A 10397-nucleotide genomic window follows, 5' to 3' on the forward strand; every position below is an offset into this window, starting at 1 on the left:
GAAATTCTCACCAATGAATTACATAAGTATCTCTATCTTTATCTTTATGTTTTATTCATACATCATCCATAACCATTTGAGTTTGCCTGACTAAGATTTACAAGGTGACTATAGCTTGCTTCATACCAACAATCTTCGTGGGATCGACCCTTACTCGCGTAAGGTTTATTACTTGGACGACCCAGTACACTTGCTGGTTAGTTGTGTGAAGTTGTGATAAATAGTTGAGATTGCAATTGAGCGTACCATGTTGATGGCGCCATAGATGATCACAATTTTGTGCACCAAGCTTTTGGCGCCGTTGCCGGGGATTGTTTGAGTTTGGACAACTAACGGTTCATCTTGTTGCTTAAATTAGGCATTTTTCTTCAGAGTTCTTAAGAATGAATTCTAGTGTTTCAAGGTGATGTTCTTATCATCACCAAAGCTGATTGATCTTCATCAATTTAACTCTTGAATGCAATGTCCTGCTGAAGCTTGGCTAGCCATGTCTAATTCCTTTAGACTGAAGCTTTAGACTAACATTGCATGATTCCTGGAATTCTCATTAAGAATTTTGATATCTTTATTTTCTTTTTCCACTTAATTTTCGAAAAATTCAAAAAAAATTACAAAATCATAAAAACCAAAAATATTTTATGTTTCCTGTTGAGTCTAGAGTCTCATTTTAAGTTTGGTGTCAATTGCATGTTTTTTTTTCTTGCATTCATTCATGTGTCTTAAGTGATCTTCAAGATGTTCTTGATGATTTACTTACTCTGATCTTTAATTCTCTTGTCTTGAGTATTTTTGTTGTTTGTCATATGCATTCTCAACTTGCTAGTGTCAGTAGTATACAAACTTCTAAGTTTGGTGTCCTGCATGCATTGTTTATTTGATTTTAGTTACATTTTGATTATTCCTCATTATTAAAAATCCAAAAAAATATTTTTAATTTGTGTCTCTTTTCAAGTCAATAATACAGAGAATTGAAGACTCAGAACATACAGCAGAGGAATTACACAGAAAAAGCTGGGCGTTCAAAACGCCAAGTGAGGAAGACAAACTGGCGTTTAACGCCAGCCAGGGTGCTTGGCTGGGCGTTTAACGCCCAAAAGGGTAGTGCTTTGGGCATTAAACGCCAAAATGTGCACCATTCTGGGCGTTTAACGCCAGGATGGCACAAGAGGGAAGATTCTGTTTTCAATTCAAATCTTTTTCAAGTTTTCAACATTTTTCAAAATCAAATCTTTTTCAAATCAAATCTTTTCAATCAAATCTTTTTCAAAATCAATTTCTTCCCATTTTCAAAAATACTTGCTATCAATTAATGATTTGATTCAACATTTCAAGTATGTTGCCTTTTCTGTTGAGAAAGGTTTAATGTTTGAATCATATCTTTTCTTGTTAGCCAAGTTAATAATTTTTAAAATCAAATCTTTTTAAATTGCTTTTCAAATCATATATTTTAATCACATTTTTTCAAAATAATTTTCAATCATATCTTTTTGATTTCTAATTTCAAAATCTTTTTCAAAAATCACTTGATTTCTTTTCCACCCTTGGTTTTCGAAAATCAATTAGTGTTTTTCAAAATGTTTTTAAATCTTTTACTTAAATTTAAAAAATTTCTTCCCCTCTTCCCACATCCTTCTATTTATGGACTAACACTATTCCTTAATGCACAAATCGAACTCCATCTTTCTTGATAAGTTTGAATTCTTCTACTTCTTCCTTCTATTTTTCTTTTCCTCTGACACCTCAAGGAATCTCTATACTGTGACATAGAGGATTCCATATTTTCTTGTTCTCTTCTCTTTCATATGAGCAGGAGCAAAGACAAAAGCATTCTTGTTGAGGCTGACCCTGAACCTGAAAGGACCTTGAAGCGAAAGCTAAGAGACGCTAAGGCACAACTCTCTGTAGAGGACCTAACAGAAATCTTCAAACAAGAAGAACCCATGGCAGCCGAAAACAACAACAATGCCAACAATGCAAGGAAGGTGCTGGGTGACTTTACTGCACCAACTCCCGACTTCTATGGGAGAAGCATCTCTATCCCTGCCATTGGAGCAAAAAACTTTGAGCTTAAGCCTCAATTGGTTTCTCTAATGCAACAAAATTGCAAGTTCCATGGACTTCCATTAGAAGATCCTCATCAGTTTTTAGCTGAGTTCTTGCAAATCTGTGACACTGTCAAGACTAATGGGGTTGACCCTGAGGTCTACAGTCCTATGCTATTCCCTTTTGCTGTAAGAGACAGAGCTAGGACATGGTTGGACTCACAACCTAAAGAAAGCCTGAACTCTTGGGAAAAGCTAGTCAATGCCTTCTTGGCAAAGTTCTTTCCACCTCAAAAATTGAGTAAGCTTAGAGTGGAAGTCCAAACCTTCAGACAGAAGGAAGGAGAATCCCTCTATGAAGCATGGGAAAGATACAAACAATTAATCAGAAAGTGTCCCTCTGACATGCTTTCTGAATGGAGCATCATAGGTATTTTCTATGATGGTCTGTCTGAACTGTCCAAGATGTCATTGGATAGCTCTACTGGAGGATCTCTTCATCTGAAGAAGACGCCTACAGAAGCTCAAGAACTAATTGAAATGGTTGCAAATAGCCAATTCATGTACACTTCTGAAAGGAATCCTGTGAACAACGGGACAAATCAGAAGAAAGGAGTTCTTGAGATTGATACTCTGAATGCCATATTGGCTCAGAATAAGATATTGACTCAGCAAGTCAATTTGATTTCTCAAAGTCTGTCTGGAATGCAAGCTGCACCAGGCAGTACTAAGGACGCTTCATCTAAAGAAGAAGCTTATGATCTTGAGAATCCTTCAATGGAAGAGGTGAATTACATGGGAGAACCCTATGGAAACACCTATAATCCTTCATGGAGAAATCATCCAAATATTTCATGGAAGGATCAACAGAGACCTCAACAAGGTTTCAACAATAATAATGGTGGAAGAAACAGGTTTAGCAATGGCAAGCCTTTTCCATCATCTTCTCAGCAACAGACAGAGAATTCTAAGCAGAACCACTCTGACTTAGCAACCATGGTCTCTGATCTAATCAAAACCACTCAAAGTTTCATGACTGAAACAAGGTCCTCCATTAGAAATTTGGAGGCACAAGTGGGGCAGCTGAGCAAGAAAATTACTGAACTCCCTCCTAGTACTCTTCCAAGCAATACAGAAGAAAATCCAAAAGGAGAGTGCAAGGCCATCAACATGGCCGAATTTTGAGAGGAGGGAGAGGCAGTGAACGCCACTGAGGAAGACCTCAATGGACGTCCACTGGCCTCTAATGAGTTCCCTAATGAGGAACCATGGGAATCTGAGGCTCATAATGAGACCATAGAGATTCCATTGGACTTACTTCTGCCATTCATGAGCTCTGATGAGTATTCTTCCTCTGAAGAGGATGAGTATGTCACCGAAGAGCAAGTTGCTAAATACCTTGGAGCAATCATGAAGCTAAATGACAAGTTATTTGGTAATGAGACTTGGGAGGATGAACCCCCTTTGCTCACCAAAGAACTGGATGACTTGTCTAGGTAGAAATTACCTCAAAAGAGATAGGACCCTGGGAAGTTCTCAATACCTTGTACAGTAGGCACCATGACCTTCAAGAGGGCTCTGTGTGACCTAGGGTCAAGCATAAACCTCATGCCTCACTCTGTAATGGAGAAGCTAGGAATCTTTGAGGTGCTAGCTGCAAAAATCTCACTAGAGATGGCAGACAATTCAAGAAAACAAGCTTATGGACTTGTAGAGGATGTTCTGGTAAAAGTTGAAGACCATTACATCCCTGCTGACTTCATAGTCCTAGAGACTGGAAAGTGCATGGATGAATCCATCATCCTTGGTAGACCCTTCCTAGCCACAGCAAAGGCTGTGATTGATGTTGACAGAGGAGAATTGATCATTCAAGTGAATGAAGAATCCCTTGTGTTTAAGGCTCAAGGATATCTCTCTGTAACCATGGAGTGGAAGCATGAAGAGCTTCTCTTAAAACAGAGCCAAATAGAGCCCCCACAGTCAAACTCTAAGTTTAGTGTTGGGAGGCCACAACCAACTTCTAAGTTTGGTGTTGAACCCCCACATTCAAACTCTAAGTTTGGTGTTGGGAGGTTCCAACATTGCTCTGAGCATCTGTGAGGCTCCATGAGAGCCCACTGTCAAGCTACTGACATTAAAGAAGTGCTTGTTGGGAGGCAACCCAATGTTATATTTTATCTATTTTTCCTTTGTTATTTTATGTTTTCTGTAGGTTGATGATCATGGGAAGTCACAAAATCAATTGAAAAACAAAAACAGAATGAAAAACAGAAAGAAAAAATAGCACACCCTGGAGGAAGACCTTGCTGGCGTTTAAACGCCAGTAAGAGCAGCAAATGGGCGTTTAACGCCCAGTCTGGCACCATTCTGGGCGTTTAACGCCAGAAAGGGGCACCAGACTGGCGTTAAACGCCAGGAAAGGGCAAGAAGCTGGCGTTAAATGCCAGAAATAGGCACCAGCTCGGCGTTTAACGCCAGAATTGGCATAAAGAGCATTTTTGCTCGCCACTTGGTGCAGGGATGAATTTTCCTTGACACCTTAGGATCTGTGGACCCCACAGGATCCCCACCTACCCCACCACTCTCTCTCTTCTTCACCCATTCACCAATCACCTCAATACCTCTTCCCCAAAAACCCCTCACCTATCAAATTCCATCTTTTCTCTTCACCACTCACATCCATCCTTCATAAAACCTCACCTACCTCACCATTCAAATTCAAAACACTTTCCCTCCCAAACCCACCCTCACATAGCCGAACCTTACCTCTCTCTCCACTCCTATATATACCCATCTTTACTCCTTCATTTTCACACAACCTAAACACTACTTCTCCCCCTTTGGCCGAACCACAAAGCCATCTCCATCTCCTTCATTTCTTCTTCTTCTACTCTCTTCTTTCTTCTTTTGCTCGAGGACGAGCAAACCTTTTAAGTTTGGTGTGGTAAAAGCATTGCTTTTTGTTTTTTTATAACCATTTATGGCATCCAAGGCCGGAGAAACCTCTAGAAAGAGGAAAGGGAAGGCAAAAGCTTCTACCTCTGAGTCATGGGAGATGGAGAGATTCATCTCAAGGGTGCATTAAGACCACTTCTATGAAGTTGTGGCCTTGAAGAAGGTGATCCCCGAGGTCCCTTTTAAACTCAAAAAGAGTGAAAATCCAGAGATCTGACATGAGATTCGAAGAAGAGGTTGGGAAGTTCTTACCAACCCCATTCAACAAGTCGGAATCTTAATGGTTCAAGAGTTCTATGCCAATGCATGGATCACCAAGAACCATGATCAAAGTGTGAACCCGGACCCAAAGAATTGGCTTACAATGGTTCGGGGGAAATACTTAGATTTTAGTCCAGAAAATGTAAGGTTGGCATTCAACTTGCCCATGATGCAAGGAGATAAACACCCATACACTAGAAGGGTCAACTTTGATCAAAGGTTGGACCAAGTCCTCATAGACATTTGTGAAGAGGGCGCTTAATGGAAGAGAGATTCAAGAGGAAAGCCGGTTCAACTAAGAAGGCATGACCTCAAGCCCGTGGCTAGAGGATGGTTGGAGTTTATCCAACGCTCAATCATTCCGACTAGTAACCGGTCCGAAGTTACTATAGACCGGGCTATCATGATTCATAGCATCATGATTGGAGAGGAAGTAGAAGTTCATGAGGTTATAGCCCAAGAACTTTATAAGGTGGCGGACAAGTCCTCTACCTTGGCAAGGTTAGCCTTTCCTCATCTTATTTGTCACATCTGTTATTCAGTTGGAGTTGACATAGAGGGAGACATCCCCATTGATGAGGACAAGCCCATCACTAAGAAAAGGATGGAGCAAACAAGAGACCCCTCTCATCATGAAATCCCTGAGATACCTCAAGGGATGCACTTTCCTCCTCAAAACTATTGGGAGCAAATCAATACCTCCCTAGGAGAATTGAGTTCCAACATGGGACAACTAAGGGTGGAGCACCAAGAACATTCCATCCTCCTCCATGAAATTAGAGAAGATCAAAGAATCATGAGAGAGGAGCAACAAAGGCAAGGAAGAGACATTGAGGAGCTCAAGCACTCCATAAGATCTTCAAGAGGAAGAACAAGCCAGCATCACTAAGGTGGACCCGTTCTTTAATTTCCTTCTTCTCTATTTTCTTGTTTTTCGAATTTTCATGCTTATGTTTATCTATGTTTGTATCTCATGATCATTAGTGTCTTAGTGTCTATGCCTTAAGGTTATGAATGTCCTATGAATCCATCACCTTTCTTAAATGAAAAATGTTCTTAATTGAAAAAGAGAAGAATTGCATGAATTTTAAATTTTATAACAGATTAATTATTTTGATGTGGTGGCAATACTTTTGTTTTCTGAATGTATGCTTAAACAGTGCATATGTCTTTTGAATTTGTTGTTCATGAATGGTTGGCTCTTGAAAGAATGATGAAAAAGGAGACATGTTACTGAGGATCTGAAAAATCATAAAAATGATTCTTAAAGCAAGAAAAAGCAGTGAATACAAAAAAAAGGAGACAGAGAAAAAGAAAGAAAAAGAAAGAAATAAAAGTGTGATCCAAGGCAAAAAGAGTGTGCTTAAGAACCCTGGACACCTCTAATTGGGGACTCTAGTAAAACTGAGTTACAATCTGAAAAGGTTCACCCAATTATGTGTCTGTGGCATGTATGTATCCGGTGGTAATACTGGAAGACAAAGTGCTTTGGGCCACGGCCAAGACTCGTAAAGTAGCTGTGTTCAAGAATCATCATACTTAACTAGGAGAATCAATAACGCTATCTAGATTCTGAGTTCCTATAGAAGCCAATCATTCTGAATTTCAAAGGATAGAGTGAGATGCCAAAACTGTTCAGAGGCAAAAAGCTAAAAGCCCCGCTCATCTAATTAATACTGATCTTCATAGATGTTTTTGGAATTCATTGCATATTCTCTTCTCTTTATCTTATTTGATTTCCAGTTGCTTGGGGACAAGCAACAATTTAAGTTTGGTGTTGTGATGAGCGGATAATTTGTACGCTTTTTGGCAGTTGTTTTTAGTATGTTTTTAGTATGTTTTAGTTAGTTTTTAGTATATTTCTATTAGTTTTTAGTTAAAATTCACTTTTCTGGACTTTACTATGAGTTTGTGTGTTTTTCTGTGATTTCAGGTATTTTCTGGCTGAAATTGAGGGACTTGAGCAAAAATCTGATTCAGAGGCTGAAAAGGACTGCAGATGTTGTTGGATTCTGACCTCCCTGCACTCGAAGTGGATTTTCTGGAGATAAATAAGCCCAATTGGCGCGCTCTCAACGGCGTTGGAAAGTAGATATCCTGGGCTTTCCAGCAATATATAATAGTCCATACTTTGCCCGAGATTTGATGGCCCAAACCGGCGTCCCAAATCAGCTCAAAACTGCCCGGCGTTAAACGCCGGAACTAGCACAAGAATGGGAGTTAAACGCCCAAACTGGTACAAAAGTTGGCGTTTAACTCCAAGAGAAGTCTCTACACGAAAATGCTTCAATGCTCAGTCCAAGCACACACCAAGTGGGCCCAGAAGTGGATTTTTATGTCATTTACTCATCTCTGTAAACCCTAGGCTACTAGTTCTCTACAAATAGGACCTTTTACTATTGTATCTTCAGATCTTCAGATCTTTGGATCTTTGGATCATTTTAGATCTTTTGATCATCTTTGGACGCCTAGTTCTTAGATCATTGGGAGGCTGTCCATTCGGCCATGCCTAGACCTTGTTCTTATGTATTTTCAACGGTGGAGTTTCTACACACCATAGATTAAGGTGTGAAGCTCTGTTGTACCTCGAGTATTAATGCAATTACTATTGTTCTTCTATTCAATTCGGCTTATTCTTGTTCTAAGATATCACTTGTTCTTCAACTTGATAAATGTGAAGATCCGTGACACTCATCATCATTCTCACCTATGAACGTGTGCCTGACAATCACCTCCGTTCTACCTTAGATTGAGTGGATATCTCTTGGATCCCTTAATCGGAATCTTCGGGGTATAAGCTAGAATTGATGGTGGCATTCAAGAGAATCCGGAAGGTCTAAACCTTGTTTGTGGTATTCTGAGTAGGATTCAATGATTGAATGACTGTGACGAGCTTCAAACTCGCAATTGTGGGGCGTTAGTGACAGACGCAAAAGAATCACTGGATTCTATTCCGACATGATCGAGAACCGACAGCTGAATAGCCGTGCCGTGACAGGGTGCGTTGAACATTTTCACTGAGAGGATGGGAGGTAGCCACTAACAACGGTGAAACCCTACATACATCTTGCCATGGAAAGGAGTAAGAAGGATTGGATGAAGACAGTAGGAAAGCAGAGAGACGGAAGGGACAAAGCATCTCCATACGCTTATCTAAAATTCTCACCAACGAATTACATAAGTATCTCTATCTTTATCTTTATGTTTTATTCATACATCATCCATAACCATTTGAGTTTGCCTGACTAAGATTTACAAGGTGACCATAGCTTGCTTCATACCAACAATCTCCGTGGGATCGACCCTTACTCGCGTAAGGTTTATTACTTGGATGACCCAGTACACTTGCTGGTTAGTTGTGCGAAGTTGTGATAAATAGTTGAGATTGTAATTGAGCGTACCATGTTGATGGCGCCATTGATGATCACAATTTCGTGCACCAAGTTGGAGAGTAAAAATCACAATCCAAAATCTTATGATATGCCGAATTCTTTATTAATCAGAAAAAAATAGCAGCGATGCTTTAAAGTGGTATTAAAGTGGTTAGTTGGAAGCTAATAGAAAATTTAGAAAGTTAAAGTAGTTAAGAGTTAAAAGGGGGTTAAAGTAAGTGGCATGGTGTGTATGGTTTCCGATTAACTAAATTTGCACAAATTTGGAATAACAAGTAACTCACATTCAAGGAATTATTGTAGATTTTTTATGATTAATTCATAGAAAAGAATTGCAAAATTAAAGTAGAATCATCAATAATGTTGTTTAATGAATAAGGGAATTAGAAAGAATAAGGAAGCTAGCCCGTGCGTTCATGAATTTCCTTGGTTGAAACCATTTAGTGCAAATTTTGAAATTTCCAAAACTAATTCATGAATGGTAGTTGGGTGAAGCAAGTTGCTGAAAAAAATTTGGGCAGAATTCCAGCTAAAATTGGACATTCCCGGGTAATAAACATCAGTAAAAACAGTTCATATGATAATAAGTAAGTGCAGAAATGAGTAACAAATAGTAATTCACATGAATTCCAGATAAACAGACTCAATTTGCATTAAGGAATAGTAAAGAGCAACATATGAACAACATTATCAGCATAGCAGATTCAAAATTGCAAAATAGATAAAACAACTAACAAGAACGGCGCAATTATCAGGCTTAAATCCACTAACCACATCCTAGCTACCTAACCACCTAAAATCCACTACTATCATGCATCTCTAACTATCCTAATTTTGAAAAAAATGCAACTAACTGAGTAATCAGAAAAGGGAATTGGTGATTGGCGGAACTTGGTGGGCCGAGGCACAAAGATGGAACTTAGAGAGGTGATGGTGGGTAAGGTGGCTGACACGGTGGTACTGGTGGTGTCATGGTGGTGGCAGGGCAGTGTGGCGACTCTGGTCTTGGCGGCGGTAGGGGTTGGCAGGGGGAGGGAAGTTATGGGGGAAGGAAGGAGAAGAAGAGGTGAGGAGGAAGGTTTGGGGGCGTGGTGGCCAGCGGGGTTGCGGCGACAGTGATGGCGGTTTAGGAGCGGGGCTGGGTTTCGTGGAGGAAGGAGGGAAAAGGGGGAGGAAAGGGGAAGAAGAAGGGGTGGGAGGAGGGTGCGGTGTGGCGCGGTGGTAGGGGCGCGGTGCGGCGGTGCTGGGTGATGGTGGCTGATCGGTGGGGGTTGAAGGGGAGGGGGAGAGTGCAGAGGGGGGGTTTTGGTTACGCGAAATGGGTAGGGCTTCGCGTCGAAAGGGGTTAGTGCATTTAAATCCATGCGAAAAGCGTGGAGAATGCGATCGCATGGTTAGGGTGATAAGAAACTGACGCAAATGCGTCATGGACGCGATCGCGTGATTGAGATATAATGAAAGTGACGCGTACGCATGGGGCACACGTACACGTCGCTCAGAATTGTGCTAAACGCACAATTCCAGCGTCGTTTTGGCGCAACTCCCTGTTTCCATTTAGAGGGCAACAATATCCAAGCGACGCGTACGCGTCGCCCACGCTTTCGCGTGGTGTGTGTGAGTTGAAAGTGATGCGTTCGCGTGGCCCAATTTGTGCCTAATGCACCACAGCCGCATGATTCCAGCCCAACTTTCTGGGCGTTGGATTGTTACGTCGATTTCGAATCGACGCCCACGCATGGCCCATGCG

General features: G+C 40.7%; 1 non-coding gene across 1 annotated transcript; it reads right to left on the minus strand.

Annotated features, from left to right (window-relative positions):
• Nucleotides 1-2345: 2345 nt before the first annotated feature.
• On the minus strand, nt 2346-2453 carry LOC112712535 (small nucleolar RNA R71). The gene has a single exon (XR_003157818.1). It is a non-coding gene; the product is annotated as a small nucleolar RNA R71 (small nucleolar RNA).
• Between the last annotated feature and the right edge of the window lie 7944 nt (nt 2454-10397).

The sequence above is a fragment of the Arachis hypogaea genome, chromosome 1, assembly GCF_003086295.3.
Source record: "Arachis hypogaea cultivar Tifrunner chromosome 1, arahy.Tifrunner.gnm2.J5K5, whole genome shotgun sequence".
Taxonomy (NCBI): Eukaryota; Viridiplantae; Streptophyta; class Magnoliopsida; order Fabales; family Fabaceae; genus Arachis; species Arachis hypogaea.